The following is a 16016-nucleotide window of genomic DNA, read 5'->3' as shown; positions in this document are numbered from 1 at the left end:
CATGGATGCTACAGAATTTAATTGTACAGTTGGTCCAGTCTAAATTGTTTTGATTATACGAAATGCGATGCAGAAATATCTCAAAGAATTGACTGCTGTGAAACAAAAGATTTCATGAGTAGAACAAAATCAATTTTATGTGACTCGAGAGTTCTGTTCATTCGTTAATATTAGAACAAAACCATCTGAAGACGTTTTAAGGCAGATAAATTAGCAATATTCCATAACCTGACATGACAAACATGGAAATTCGCTTATAACGCGGAGATCGTTGTAATGACAATTCTTCTCGTGATTGTGAACTATCCTTATAACGAACTTTTACTATATTTGAAAAAATATGAAAGAAGAAAAGTATATTATAAGGAAATAGTTCATTACTTGATTAAAAATATTGCGTATACTAAGTCTTTAAAAATTTTTTTTGAGAGCGTTATCGTTGTGACACGACTAAACGAGTTTCTGGCTTAGAGGCGTTGAGCGGCGGTTACCGATAAGCCCTGTTCTAATGACCGCTTGAGGTAGTTATGCGTACCAAATGTGATTTCACACATTGACTATCAACGGAAAAAACAGTAATATAAATCCGACCTTACGACGTTTCTGACGGTTTGACTAGTTATATTCAGGGGATGTCCCACCGACTGATTCTCAATAACTAGAGAACGGATTATATGCCCTAAAAAAGTGGCAAAATATGCTCTGAAAATATGCAAATATGCACTTAAAAATGCAAAAATATGCACTTGTAAATGCAAAAATATGCACTCGTAAATGCAAAAATATGCACTTGTAAATGCAAAAATATACATTAAACATGCAAAAATATGCGCTTAAAATACAAAATGTGCACTTAAAATCCCAAAATATGCATTAAAAATCTTGAAAAAGTAAAAAATTCCGAAATATGTATAAAAAATGAGAAAACATACATTTAAAAAATCATGCAAAAAAAGCAGATGTGTTTGTGAAACGCATCTTTTGGATTTCTTAGTGCATATGTATTTCATTTACAAAAAAATATCCGCTCATATACATATATCGCATATGTAAATATCTTCTACATATTTTTATTCAGGCATCTTTTAATTTTCAGTTTTTTGTAGCTGCTCAATAACGAAAATAGCATTAACTAAAGAATTTCGACACTATTTTCTGAAAAACATTTAACACTTTGACATATTTCTAGAAACAGCCTTACAATAAAACGATTAATATTCGTAAAATACTTTACAAATATCTATTAATTCACCAAATAAAAAACCGATCTTATGAAAATATTATGAACAATATTTATTTGATATATATATATATATATATATATTATATAAAGCCAGGTTTTCCTAAAAGCAGGTTTCTATAGTGAGTGCAGAGTGAAAACTCTGATTTGTAAAAAAAAAACCTGAATTTCAAGTTTTTAACCAATCAGCGTTTTCACGCTGCACACGGCACAGAAATTCTCTTCCTAGTAAAACCTAGGAATGCAGCCACGACATGACTGTTGAACGTATCTCTTAATCTTATAAGTGGTTTTCAAAATTTCCCTGATCCCCATTATAAATGTTACTTGAGAAAATTACTAAACCTTCTGTAAACCTGTCACCTATTTTCAAAAAGGATATTATTTCTCCGATTTTGTGAGATGATATTGCTTTCCCCGAAAACTAGGGCTATACAGGGTGTCCTGTAAGTGCTAGCACGGTTTTTATATCATCAACCGTTCATCGTAGAGGTATGATTCCAATTTAAAAAATGCTCAACAGGCGTTCAAAAATTATCCTGTAACAGTTTTGAGGGTGAAAATACAGTATGTAACAAAAAAAAAAAAAAAAAAAAATCGAAATTTTTATACGGTACCCCTATGCTGTAACTTCTAATTAAAAAGTTGTTGCTCTGCCTCTCCTGATGTCAACAAAAAAAAAATCTATGTTTCTAAGTGCAGTATTCACAGAGATATTCGAATTCGAAAAACGGAGGAGATTTAGGAAAAAACAGCTCTAATGCGGAAAAACCATTTTACCCGTATTTGACGCTGTTTTTTCCCAAATTTCCTCCGTTTTCGAATTCAAATATCTCTGTACGTATCGCACTTAGAAGCATTAATTTTTTTGGCATCAGGAGAGACAGGGCAACAACTTTCTAACTGGAAGTTACAGCATAAGGGGACCGTATAAAAATTTAGATTTTTTATTTTGTTACACACTGTGTATTTTCACTCTCAAAACTGGTGTAGGGTAATTTTTCAACGATTGTTGAGCATTTTTTTAAATTGAAGTCATACCCTACGACGGACGATTGATGAGATAAAGGCCGTACTAGCGCACACAGGACACCCTGTATAATGAGGGCTGTTTCATCACGCGCCAGATCGGTACCAGCTGACGTCACGTCGATCACTCATTTAAAACAGTAAAATAAGCAACTAAAATGTAAAAAAAGAGCACGTTTCTCGTGTGCTGATATGTCGTCTGTTAAAAAAACTGTTTTACCATTCATGTCTGTCAGTAGCTCCGAGACCACGCCCACTGACCCAAAGCGCCAAGAGTGACTTCACAGGGATGAAAGTAATAAAGTAAAGCACTAAGTAAGGATAAAAACCTTACTCAGCTGAAAGCCAGAATAATAATAATAACAGTGAAGAGAAAGAAAAAAAATCTTTATCTAATAAATCTTTTTCCTGTAATTGATTCTATACGCATATTCCTATACTACTCCGAAAAGAAGGGAGAAAACGCCTTCTCTCTCTCCTTCGTTATCAGATTTTGTGCAGAACCTTACTCCGGCCACTGGCAGTTGATCGACAGTTGGGGACGATGCAAAACATCTATGACTGTAAAAACAACTTCAACGCAGGAGTTGGGATCGTTATTTTCGAAATGACAAAGTTTAAAGAGCCAATATATTTCGTGTGTTTGCCGAAATAAACCGCATCAAGTTAGACGAGATATCTCGTGATTGCCACTTTAAGGGTTACGGTCACGTGATGATAGACAAGCTGAAAAGTTTTCCTTTTGGAGAATTTCACCGCTGACCAGTCTTCGCCCAGCTGAAAATTAACAGCAACGTGTTCTTTTGCGAGATGAAAGAAAGAAAAAAGAAGGGCAATTTTTGAACAATGCTATGGCGGAAAAATGGTTATTTTAAAGAAATATGGTTGAGGAGATATGATAAATAATAATTTTGAAGCCATGTTGTAGTAAAAAATATGTATATAGATGCAGATTCAGCCAATATAAAAGAGTGGATGTACTGGATTATAAATCAACTATTAAAGATTCTTCCTACTCAACCGAAATGGAGCCAGCTTCTCTAAATGGGAAGCCATGGAATATGTATATGTTACGCTAAAAGTGATAAATATATCGATTATTACGCATGAGATCAACGGCCATTTCGGTAAGTTTGATAAATTTTGTTCATATACTAGGAATCTATGACATTTGTAGGTCATTATACATTATCGTCAGTCTAAGGATGGTGAATCCGATAACTAAAGGCCACTACACACTACTCTGACGTGACGTGGGATCACGTCAAGCCAGAGTAGGCTACACGGTCACGTCAGTGAAATGGTAAATTCCTACGAATCAGAATTCGCCATGTCACTGACGAGACGTGGGACCACGTCACATCAGTGTAATCTGTTTCGCCCTTAAGTTATGCATTTCCGCGTATACATTATATATACAGTGTGATCAGCGAATAAGCCCTTATTTCAAAATTAAATATCTCTACAACAAAGATCAATAGAATTATGCGGTAAACGGTACGTTTATTAGCAAAACTGTAAGAATGTTGTACAGAAATTTCGAAAATTTAGTTTTTTTTTTAATTTTTTAAAATTAAAAAAAAAAACAAAACGAGATTTTGGGGTTCCGAAAATCCTCATTTGTGTGAAGAGAAACCACTGCATCCGCCTAAAGTTACTGCATGGGCTGCGGTATGCGCCAGAGGCATTATCGGCCCCTTCTTCGTGCGAGAAACGATTACTACTGAACGTTACGTTACAATTTTGGAACAATTTGTCAGCACACATGGCGCATACCGCAAAATCTCCAGTTTTGTTTTTTTTTTAAATTTTAAAAAATTAAAAAAAAAACTAAATTTTCGAAATTTCTGTACAACATTCTTACAGTTTTGCTAATAAACGTACCGTTTACCGCATAATTCTATTGATCTTTGTTGTAGAGATATTTAATTTTGAAATAAGGGCTTATTCGCTGATCACCCTGTATGTACAGCCAGTATCAAAAGTTAAGATAATCTACTTTTCTTAAATTAACAAGAAAAATGCGGTGAGTAAAATTAGCAGCTTTTAATGGATGATACTTGAAGGAATTCTACATTTATGGGAAAAAAACTTCGTACGAATGAGCATTTAGGATATTTATAGTATTGAAAATACAAAAAAATTGTTGTCTCAAAAGTTCAGAGAAAATTCAGGTTTCCAAAAAATTACAAGCGTTTACTAACTAATAAACTTTTAATTTTTTTTCTAACAACCTCAAACACACTATAATATATTTTTCTATTTTTTAATAACATGATCCTCACGTATTCCATAGGGATCAGCAGGATTCGTCCAGGGAATTTGTGTTAGTAGACATCCATGCCCGAACCGGGATTCAAACCCAAACCTGCAGTCAAAGGCTAGCTCCCTAACCACTGGATTGCCAGGCGGCAGCTATCCTTCATGGATCTAATTAAATTCTGTAGGCTTTCAACAACTATATACCATGCTTCCTCGATAGAGCTCTTTAAACATCAACAGTCGAAAATGCTGCAATTCATTTGCAAACACATTTATCGTAAGTATGCCCCATACATTCCTAATAGAAGTCAAGTCTGGACTTATTGATGACCAGTCTAAAACCGATACATATCCGCGATTGAAGAGTTCTTTTTATGATAGCAGATCTTTTTGAATAGATACTTTATAATGTTGAAATGTCAAGTTTTGTCCTAAATTTTCTCCAATCACTAGCGAATTGTTCTCGAGGATCACTTTTAAGCATCAGAGTTTTGACGACATATTTTAAAAGTTAATGAAGCCTGACCATTAGAAGAGAATGCTGCCCATACCATTATCGAAGCTCCACCTTACTGTCTGCTGAAAACATCCGTCTGGAACATTGGAGTTCCATTTTCTTTTTTGCATCACTAAATATGATACCAAACTATTTATCTCCATAAAACATGATTTCGTGTTTATTTCAGTCTCTCTTCTCCACCTCTCTTTGGTGCTTCCTTGTGACAGCGATTTCCTAACCACTCTTTTATGAATCAAATAAAAGCTTCTCTGCTCTGTCTATGAACTGTATCTGTTGAAATTTTTACTCCAGGATCATTCATAATTTCATGCAAGGTCATTTTTTGCTTTGAAGTCAATCTTCTAACGGTTTTGTTTTCGCGTAAACTTGTACTGCGTTTCACAAGTTCTTCCTACCACAACCAGGTTTTGGCTTTTGAGATACACGTTTGGTCAATACACATCAGACACTTCTTTTCAACCTGCTCAAAGCAGTAGCAATGGCTTTTACAGAATTGCTTTGCTTTAAAATGAAGTACTCGAAGGATTTCACAGTACAAATTTTGCGACGACTTCGGCAATTTTTTTCAAATGAAAACCAATCCGATAGCACTTTTTCCCACTTTTATACTATCCCTCTTCTGATACGCCATATAGACGCAATCTTTGAAATTTGCATATAGTCGGGAGTTTTTCTAAACATTTGAGACAGCTATTTTTCAAAATTTTGAGTTTAAAAAATGCAAAACTTATTTTCCTCGACAATGACCGAAGTTTAAAGTAGGTTTTTTGCATTCTTATCACAAGCAAGGAAAAAAAATGAAATCCAATTTTGAAACGGTAGCTATGGCACAGTTAAAAATCTAGTGTCTAAACGTTTGACACGGACTGTAAGTAAAGATAACGCAAGACTAACAATAATTTTTATATTATATTTCTCATTAATTTTGCATTAAATTGAGTTTCGGGGCAAAATTCGTGTGGTAGTGTTCATGTATCGCATTGCTGCTTCGTGTCCACGAAGTTTAGCAGCAATACCTTTTTATCAAATAATACACCAACATATAAAAATTAACATCGCTTCCGTAATGTTGGATTTTTTTACGTACTTCGAAGTGCGTGTGTGGTGGCGGCACAGCAGCAGGTGGATAATGATTTTTATATTTATACTTATATATTTATATTTTGGCCGATTAGAGATTCCTCTCCATTATTTTGTGTGAGCAATTCAATTTTCTCTCAATTTTTAGACTAATTTTTTAAAATAAAATCAGAAGTCCCCATAGTAATGCAATAAAAAGTAAGAAAAGTAATTATGACACGTAGATCATTGAATCAATTGAAAATTTGAAAGTTATGCATAGTCACTGCTACATGTGATAATTGCAACAAAATTTATCCGCTATTTTATCACTATATCAATATTACCGGCATACACAGGGTGCATAGCAAACAGGGGGTATGGCATTTTATTTGTGAACCGTTGGATCCTAGAAGTATACTTTTTCTATACTTTCTATACTTCCTATCTATATTTTCTATACTTCCTAGAAGTATAGAAAAAAATTTCTAATAACGTGTGGTATACAGATATGTCATCTATGCTGCAAGGGATTGTATAGTTATTAAAATAAAAAAGCCACTTATACCACATAGCCTCGCGTTCCCAAAACCCAATTAGAAAGTTGTTGCCCTGTCTGTCTTGATGCCAGCTAAAAGAGTTCACTTCTCCAAGTGCAATATTCACTGAGATATTCAAATTCGAAAAATGGAAGAATTTGGGAAGAAACAACGTTAAATGCGGGTAAAACGGTTTTTCCGCATTTAAAGCTGTTTTTTCAGTTCACACTTGTAAGAAAGAAAGACATCCGTAGTTATGTATAAAGAAGTGGGCTCTTTTATTAAGAATCAAAAGGTGATGCATTCCCATGGCGTCACTTGCTATTAATAAACTCGATCAGAATGTTGATTTTGTTCTTGTGAAAGTTTGAAGGAGATATTAGTCATTCCCCCCCCAAAGGAATCAGTAGTGTCGGAAGGTCTATTGTTCCCAAGAGATCGTCTGGCCTATTTCGGAAAAGGCTTTCAGTGCTGTCTCATGTGGATTTTAACAGAGAGCTGTGAAGAGATTTTTTTTATACCACCTACTAACTCTGACCAAAGGGCAATCACCATAGAACAATTTGTCCGAGGAGAAACGGAAGTCTTGGTTTTCAGAAAATTGTAGGTCAACGGGTGAGATATTTTACAAGTTTTGAATATTTTTTTTTAAATGATGTAACTGATAGCTCATGAATGACTCACTCACTGTGAACGGAGCATTTTTTGGGAGATGAGGATATCTAACTCAATTGGTTAAAGTGCAATCCATATTATGATAATATAGAAAGTTTTTTTTCCCGATTAGAATGATGTATGTATGGCACTCTTAACGCTCCCGAAAATATTAATTCTTCTTAAAAGCATGTGACTGAAATAAGGTATCATTACAAGGAGAATCGAAAGTGCTTTTAGATGTTTAGTTATCCTGGGTTATAATAGTCATAACGTAGTTTTAACTACAGGGTGGGCAAAAAGTCCGTAAAAACTTTAAAAATTCAGAAAAACCGGAAAAACAACCAAAATAAAAAACGGTTTGCAGGGTTAGCATCGCTAGGTCACGTGAATTTTCAAGACAGGAAAAAAAGCAACAACTAAAAAACAGCCAATAGGTGGCGCTGACGTAAAAGAAGGTACGCAAATAACGAACAGAATGCCTCCAAATCGTTTATTACAGCAGAATGTATTCCACATAACTACCACCACAGAGGATAACACATTGCAGACGAGTCACAAATCCAGTAACGGCAGAGTGCAGCAAGTCCACATACACGGTTTACAACGGTGAACTAGTTGTGGATTAGGAGCGCAAGTTCTTATAACCGTCTCATTTGCATACTTCCACCGAAGTCGCTCGAACCAGTACCACCTATCGGCTGTTTTTCGAGTTATTTTTTCTGTCTTAAAAAAAAAATTCCCGTGACCTAAACTAGGGCGATGCTAACCCTGCAAACCGTTTTTTATTTCGGTTTTTTCTGATTTTTATTCATTTTTAAAGTTTCTACAGACATTTTGCTCACCCTGTATTATAACGCAGTTTTCCATCATATTTATATCATCATCATCATCATATATCCAGTGTTATAAATTGCTTATAAATTATAAAATATAATTTCCTTTCAGTTTTTTCGCTATGGTAACTTTTTTTTTCGGTCAGATACCTTACTGTGCTATACTTGTTAATAAAGTCCATGCATGTTAAATGATATTATCATACGCTTCAACATACAGACATGTAGAGTATACAAAATACTTATTCCTTTAAGTTGGATCCTGTAAAAAACATAGTTACTCGAAGGAAACTACGAAGTTTCGTTTTTTTTGCTTTCCGAACCCGAAGCGCTGAATCCGTAAGGTAAATAAAAAGTTTTCTGGAAAGGTTTGTGTATTTTTAGAACTATAGAAGGTTGGGAATCCGACTCGAAAAATTCTGCCAAATAACTGCCTTATTTTGCTCGAAATATTCTCTCGTCTTCTTTCGCGGGCGAGTTTTGTTAGAATATTTATGCGTGTTTGCACACACATAAACGACCGGCAGTCATTAAAAACTTTCTCGCTCTTTCTTGTATACTTAATGGAATTTTTTTTCCAACATAGTAAGACTATTTTCGATTTTTGCCCAAATGTAGTTAATGGACATTCTGAATGTAAATACAAATTATAGATCCATTAACCCTCGATATATTTAAGAACTTTCAAATTACATGATCAAGAAATATCTAAATAAATAACTAAGAACACATGAATCAAGAACTGCAAATGGTTTTTTTGAATTTTATCAAGAACCAGAAAGGTACGGCAAACATGTCTTAGACGTTAAAGGGGAGAAACGAAATGCAATGATCAGAAAGAATATTAATATATATATATTGCTAAACGTAAAAAAAAGACAGTCATAAAATGTATATGTTGCAATCATGGCAAGTTCGGTGCCGTCTTAAAAATCAAGACTGTGTGCAAAAGCTCGCAAAGATAACCACTGTCACTTTATTACTGAAGTGAAATATATATTTCACGCGAAAGATTACGAGAAAATTACTCAATTAAAATAATCGGATTCCTAAGGTGAACTTTTGAAAACACGGTTGTGGTAGATTTTATTTATCTTTGAAAGCAAAATATATTCAACATTTCAACATATCTATTGTTAACTTATTCATTCGACTCATTATGCAGAGCGATTGCATGCATTGAATAAGTTCATCACAAAACTTGGGAATGAGAACGGTTGCATTGTTAGTAGAGGTATTATCTACAGAATGAACCATCAATTGTCTCGGTTCCACCACCACGAGGTAATATAAACCATTATTCCGTTAGGGGGTAGGACTGCGTTGAGTATTATCTGCAGGTGACGACAAATTACTGCTTTGCAGTTGTTGATGACTTTAATGTTTTCCTAATTCTAATCAAAATTATCAATCCTGTAAACGACATAGCTAGGAATCTAATAGACTAATGGCTGGAGAACTAAATACATAATTGAGGTTTTTTTATGGAAGGGAATAGGTAATGCAAATGTCTGCACTATCGGATAATCTTTTTAAACACCAGGAATATATGTCATAAAATTGCATAAAAAATTGAATTTTCATCTTTAAATAGTGTTTATCGGCTCTTCAGTTGATCAAAGAAGGTGATGTGGAATCTCAGTAGCAAAGGCACTGGACATTGTTTTTAGAGAGTGCTCAACAGCACGTCAACAAATAAAATACTTTTCTGATGGATTTACTGCGATATTGCTATTAACCATTCGAGGATGCATATGCACTTTCAGAATAGATTGGAGTTTGTTTTTTATTGGTGCAAGGACAATCAAGATTATGCTGCGGCAAACAATGATAAAGCGGTATAATGACTTGTGGTAGAATTTGCGTTACCCGGGTTGCACCATGAGAAGGCCTACCATATTGTAATACCCTGCACCCTCGAATGGTTGATTGCTCTAAGGCCGGGATTACACTATAGAAGTTTGATAAAAGGCATAAAAGGCCTTTTATAAAACTTGAAAAATCCAACCAATAAGGTTATTGATTACATTCTAGAAAATGCAGCCGGTGACATTATTGGCTGCGTTTTTCAAGTTTTATAAAATTACTTTTATAGTGTAAACCCGGCCTTATTGCAGCAAATCCGTCAGAAAAATATGATATTTGATTTTGGTGAAGTGCTATTGGACAATCTCTAAAAACACCCTCTACCACCTTTGCTATTGCAATTTGACACATTCTATGACCAAAAATGCTTGTTTATGTGTCATACATCACCTCTTAAAGTTTGCCCTTTGAATATGAAATCACTCTGTGTATCTTAAAAGCTCATAGGGGCCATTAAAGTATTACGTCAGCAACGATGGGGGAGGGTCTCCGATTTGCTGACTTTTGATGACAAGGGGGGAGGGGGGGTTGGATGATGCTTACGTCATCAACCACCCTTTATGAGATACGAAATATTCTTAATGACATCTTATTCAGTGCGCCAAAAATGGAAAAAAAACATTTCGATAGTTATTGGGCACCTGAACCAACATTCTCCCTATTGATAAGTCCCGTATAGAGCCATTTTAATGATCTCTAAATATTTCACGGATCCTTCAAATGCTCTGGAAATATTTCTGGGCCGCTTAACTGCTCTGGAATTGTGTGCCACGCATCACTCAAGTGATCCGTAATTATGCCAAGGATCACTTAAGTAATCTGGGAATGTTCCACAGGTAACTTGAGTGATGTAGAACCGCACTGGAGGCCGCTTAAGTGCTCTAAAACTGTGTGTGCCATAAGTCACTCAAGGGATCTCTAAATGTGCCTCGGATCGTTTAAGTGTTCTGTAATTGTGTCGCGGGTTACTTAGGTGATCTTTGAATGTGAAAAGTGAAAGTGATCTTTGAGACCTACTTCAGTGATCTGAAAATGTGCCACGGGCCACTTAAATGCTCTGGAATTGTGCCACGGGTCATTTAAGCGATTTGTAAATGTGCCGCTTAGTTCATTTTTACGAAAATAGGTTTGAGGAGGGCAAGCCACATCAGATAACATTCACGGGTCATTCATATATGGTCACGGGTTTACCATATATGACTTAAAGGGTGGGTCACAATGAATTTCTTAAAGAGAAATTGTGAGTTCTTACCCTTCAAATAGCATTGAAATGAACAAAAAAATCGGTTATAATAACATATAAAGGTGGTTTTTTTTCGAAATTTAAATTTTTTGAAAATATTTTTTGAATTAAAAAATATTTTTTTTGGTCTGGGGGGGAAGGCACACGAGCTCCCTATGCCCTCCCTCCCGCGTACGTTTCTGATCCCACCAATATGCATTAGGAGGTAGGGGGCAGTGATGACGAAATTTTACTGACAAGGGGGGAGGGGGAGGTGGTCAAAAATTGCTAAAAATTTGCTCACGTAATACTTGAATGTCCCCATAATTTGAGAAATAGAATGTATTATTATTTCTCTTAATAATTTTTCATTTGGTCAAATATCTGTGAATCACGTACGGTATGGCACAATTTACTCTCGGTAGATTGTTTTTTTATTCTTTAACACCTTAAGAAAAGTAAATACAATTTTATATATATGTATAGTTGTATGTGTATATATATTGTATATATATAATTCTTTCTTTTATACTTTTTCTTTTGCTTACACTCGTCAGTGGCTTTACCATTCATGTCGTTTTGGCTTACTAGGAAAATTACTTTTCCAAAAAAACTCAGAAATTAATTATCACTTTTGACGAAAATTAACAAAAAAAAGTCAATCCACAATAGTTGACGGAAACATGAAAAGAATTGCTCTAAACATCAATCACAACTTATTTACACATTATTAAAAAACTTTAATTACATCGAGTCACATCCCACGCTTGCTTCTCAGTTCTTTCCGTGTAATAATTAAATTCTACCAGTGATAAGACCGACGCTTGGATCTTATAATATTGCTCTAGTAAATTGAAAGTAAAATAAAAAATGTTTTTTCATCCCCGAATGATGAGCACAAAAAGGAAAAAAACTAAAATCATTTTGTGAAAAAATTCGACGACTCGGAGCAGATATCTGAATATTTCATGAGCTGAATTGAAAAGTAAACATAACGAAGCTAAAGAACAAGATGAAAAAAGAGCAAACTATTGCGCAAAATAAAATCTCGAGCAGAAAGAATGAAGTTGATGAACTCTCTGCATGTAGCAAATACATGCACAAAAAGTCAAAAACACTTCCCATTTGAGTCATGATTCGTCTGATTTACTTCATACCGTGCATAACTAGACATATATAGATCATAGACCACCCATTTACTTTTTCTTCAATATTTGCTAGAATACCAGTTAACAATGGAACAAATATCACTGATGTTTCTTCATCTTCTCACTACAAAAAAAGAAGAAAAAAAGAAAACCAAAACTCTCTCTCTCTCTCTCTAGGAAAAATTCAAAAGTTTATCGTGTTTTGAATTTTTTAGAAACGAGACCCTAAAATTTGTTTTTTATGGTAGATTTTTTTTGCGATTGCAAAAGCAATGTTCTTTTGCAAACTATGATTAAGAGCATAATAAAAATGAAAAAATGTGTAAAAAAATGTGGTTGTCGTTCGTAAAACTAAAAGAACACAAAGTGGTTTGTTTTTCTGTTGATGTGCTAGGACCAATGAGTATCACGTTTTACTTTCATTGCTTGAGAAGATTAACTTAGGTAGAGCAAATTGTAGCAGCAACACAAGGTAAGACATACGTGTATTTCGAAGAAAGAAAATAAATTTGGTTCATATTTATTATCGGAGATTCGACTGGCAACATTGCTACGAACCCAGCTGATTTTGGTCAAACATAGTGCCTTTTGTTTCTCCCGTTTTTGGCTTTGCCGTTCTTATCGAAACTTAAACTTTATTGTAGAAAGCAAAAAAATCCAACGATGCTAGCTAAAAATATACCAAATTGAGAGCCAGACAGCTGCTTCGGAGCTACTATATCCCCTTAGTTAGTGGAAAAAAAATATTAAATAAATTGACCTGTTATAGCGTAGGTGACTCGCTTAAATGAATGCACGTGCTTGGATCGAGGTCGACGCGTGATGTGATGATGGCAGAGGGGAAGATGATGATGAAAAGATTACGATTGTGAGACGGAGTGTATCAATCATGGAGTGGTTGGAAGATGTAAGTTTAAGTACTGAGACTATATCTTGGAGAAAAATCGGGTGCTGGAAAAATCATTAACAAAAATAGAGGAGTTAATGTGAATACGGAGCGCTTCAAAGAAATCTAGCTCAAGGGGTGAAGAGCATTTCTAAATGATCTGCCAGAGTTAAGTCAAAATGATGATTATTGGTAAAGTAATGGTGTACTATAGAAGAACGTTTGAGCTTTTGATTTTTGACGTCGCGTTTATGTTCAGCAGGGCAAAATTTCAAAGAACGTTTGGTTTCACCGATATATGACAGACCGCATCGGCAGGAGATACAATAAATACCTCAATTATTGAGGCCTTCAACGGGGTCTTTAAGTTAGGGAAACGAATTTTGTCAACAGGTGTGAAAACCACTGAAAATTGGAATCTGCGGAGAATTTTAGCAAACTTGAAAGCTTGTTTTGGGGAAGAACGGCAAATGACCAAATTGCGTGTGGTAGTGGGATTCTTCATAGCTTTAGCAGGACTCGGGTGGAGCTGTTTGTTGAAAATTTTGTCAAAGAATGATGGTATCCACGGCCGATAGCAACTGCTTTGATGTATTGTAATTTATGCTTTAATAACTCTGGGGTGGAACTTTATGGCCTCCTGGATACGAAAGCGTCGAAAGCCGCTAATTTCTGAGCAAGGGGTGGGAAGATCTATTTAGAGGGAGTTTTTGCTTTCTACATTGTGCTAATTCTCTCTGGTAATTCTATTACTTAAACCTTATTGTTTTATATTGTTAAAAAAAGATTAATAATGAAACTAAAACAGAAGCAATGGTGATGCCAGCCATATCACTAAGAACCTTAAATCGAAACCGGCAGTTAATATTCTGGTGAGCCAAACCAAGAGTAGTTATATTGCTGACTTAAATTATAAACAATGGTTTGTTCTCTGCAAATGGCTAAACATCGATAAATTATTGTCCAGTTTCAATCGTTGATATCTGCACCGCCTTTGATTTGATTTAGAATTGACTTTTATCCATTTCTCTGATTAACTACTTTTAACATTGGTTACGCGCGCGGAGTTTAAAAAAAACTCATTACCAAAATATTTACAATTTTACATTTTTTCCCGTATGCTGTTAGGGTAATAAGTATGACACAATCCTAGCGCGGTTTATGCTATATCTACCATACCGTTGCCAGGTGTACGATTACCCGTGAGAAACGGTGGTGATGTAATTGGCTGTCTACTTCACCAAACACTAACTCTGGTTATATCGCTATATTGCAATTTACTGCCATTAGTGAGATGGGCTGGAAGCGAAGGCGCTGTCTATCGGTGGTGTCCTCGAGTTCGTTAGGGAAAATATCTTATCTATATCTCCCTTGGGTTCGAACCCGGGACCCTGACAACAACCTTCACGATGGTAGACGAGCATCTTACCACCATGCCACTCGGGCACTGCAATTGGCTGTCTATCACCAGATACCGGGTAAACAAACCTTTTAAAGTTATTCAGTAATATGAAGTCGAAATACTCTTGTGTCTCTTCTGACAAGGCCAGCAAGTACAGCTGGCAAAAATAATGCATATAAAACTGGAAGTTTTTCTTTCTAAATAGGTGATATCAAAGAAGGCCTAAGAATTTATTCACGATGTCTAGGCCCAATTTCCCGGGCCTTTAACACGAAAATCCCACATATTGTAAATAGTAATTTTCTCTCTTAAGGAGGATAAAATGTAGTAATTGCACAAAATATAATATAGGCTCCAGAAGTCGTGGAAGGCTATTAGATTTGTGCATAGAAATATACTCTTAAAATAGAAATATGATCGTATTAGAAATATACTCTTAAAATAGAAATATGATCGTATTAGAAATATACTCTTAAAATAGAAATATGATCGTATTAGAAATATACTCTTAAAATAGAAATATGATCGTATTAGAAATATACTCTTAAAATAGAAATATGATCGTATTAGAAATATACTCTTAAAATAGAAATATGATCGTATTAGAAATATACTCTTAAAATAGAAATATGATCGTATTAGAAATATACTCTTAAAATAGAAATATGATCGTATTAGAAATATACTCTTAAAATAGAAATATGATCGTATTAGAAATATACTCTTAAAATAGAAATATGATCGTATTAGAAATATACTCTTAAAATAGAAATATGATCGTATTAGAAATATACTCTTAAAATAGAAATATGATCGTATTAGAAATATACTCTTAAAATAGAAATATGATCGTATTAGAAATATACTCTTAAAATAGAAATATGATCGTATTAGAAATATACTCTTAAAATAGAAATATGATCGTATTAGAAATATACTCTTAAAATAGAAATATGATCGTATTAGAAATATACTCTTAAAATAGAAATATGATCGTATTAAAAATATAATTAATATGTGTATGTAATAATGTAAATAAATGTAAACATATAAAATATTAATAAATAGCTAGATATTGTATATAATATTAAAAATTAGGAATATGTATAAATATGTTATCGCAAATTGCGAATTGACCCTGATAGGATTCCTTTGATATGACACCTTTGATTCTTTTCTTTTCGGTTTTCTTGGGAAAAATAGGACAAAAGTGAATGATCACGGAGTTCTGAGTCTAATATGGGTAAGAGATGCAGTTAAAAAATTGGGATATAAATATAATGCTGTATATACAGCATCTAGTAAATGAACAAAAATAGTTTAAAAATTTGATGATCTAAAATGTTCTTGTAG

At 34.4% G+C, this 16016-nt stretch overlaps 1 protein-coding gene across 2 annotated transcripts in view; it reads left to right on the top strand.

Annotated features, from left to right (window-relative positions):
- LOC149080604 (uncharacterized) overlaps window positions 1–16016 on the top strand; it is a 258750-nt gene that overhangs the window by 4990 nt on the left and 237744 nt on the right. The window lies entirely within an intron of this gene.

Source organism: Pholcus phalangioides, unplaced genomic scaffold, assembly GCF_987345545.1.
Source record: "Pholcus phalangioides strain wild (caught in Gottingen) unplaced genomic scaffold, Ppha-v1.0 ptg000011l_1, whole genome shotgun sequence".
NCBI classification, from domain to species: domain Eukaryota; kingdom Metazoa; phylum Arthropoda; class Arachnida; order Araneae; family Pholcidae; genus Pholcus; species Pholcus phalangioides.
The sequence above is the reverse complement of the archived record's forward strand: the minus strand, read 5'-3'. Positions and strand labels throughout refer to the sequence as shown.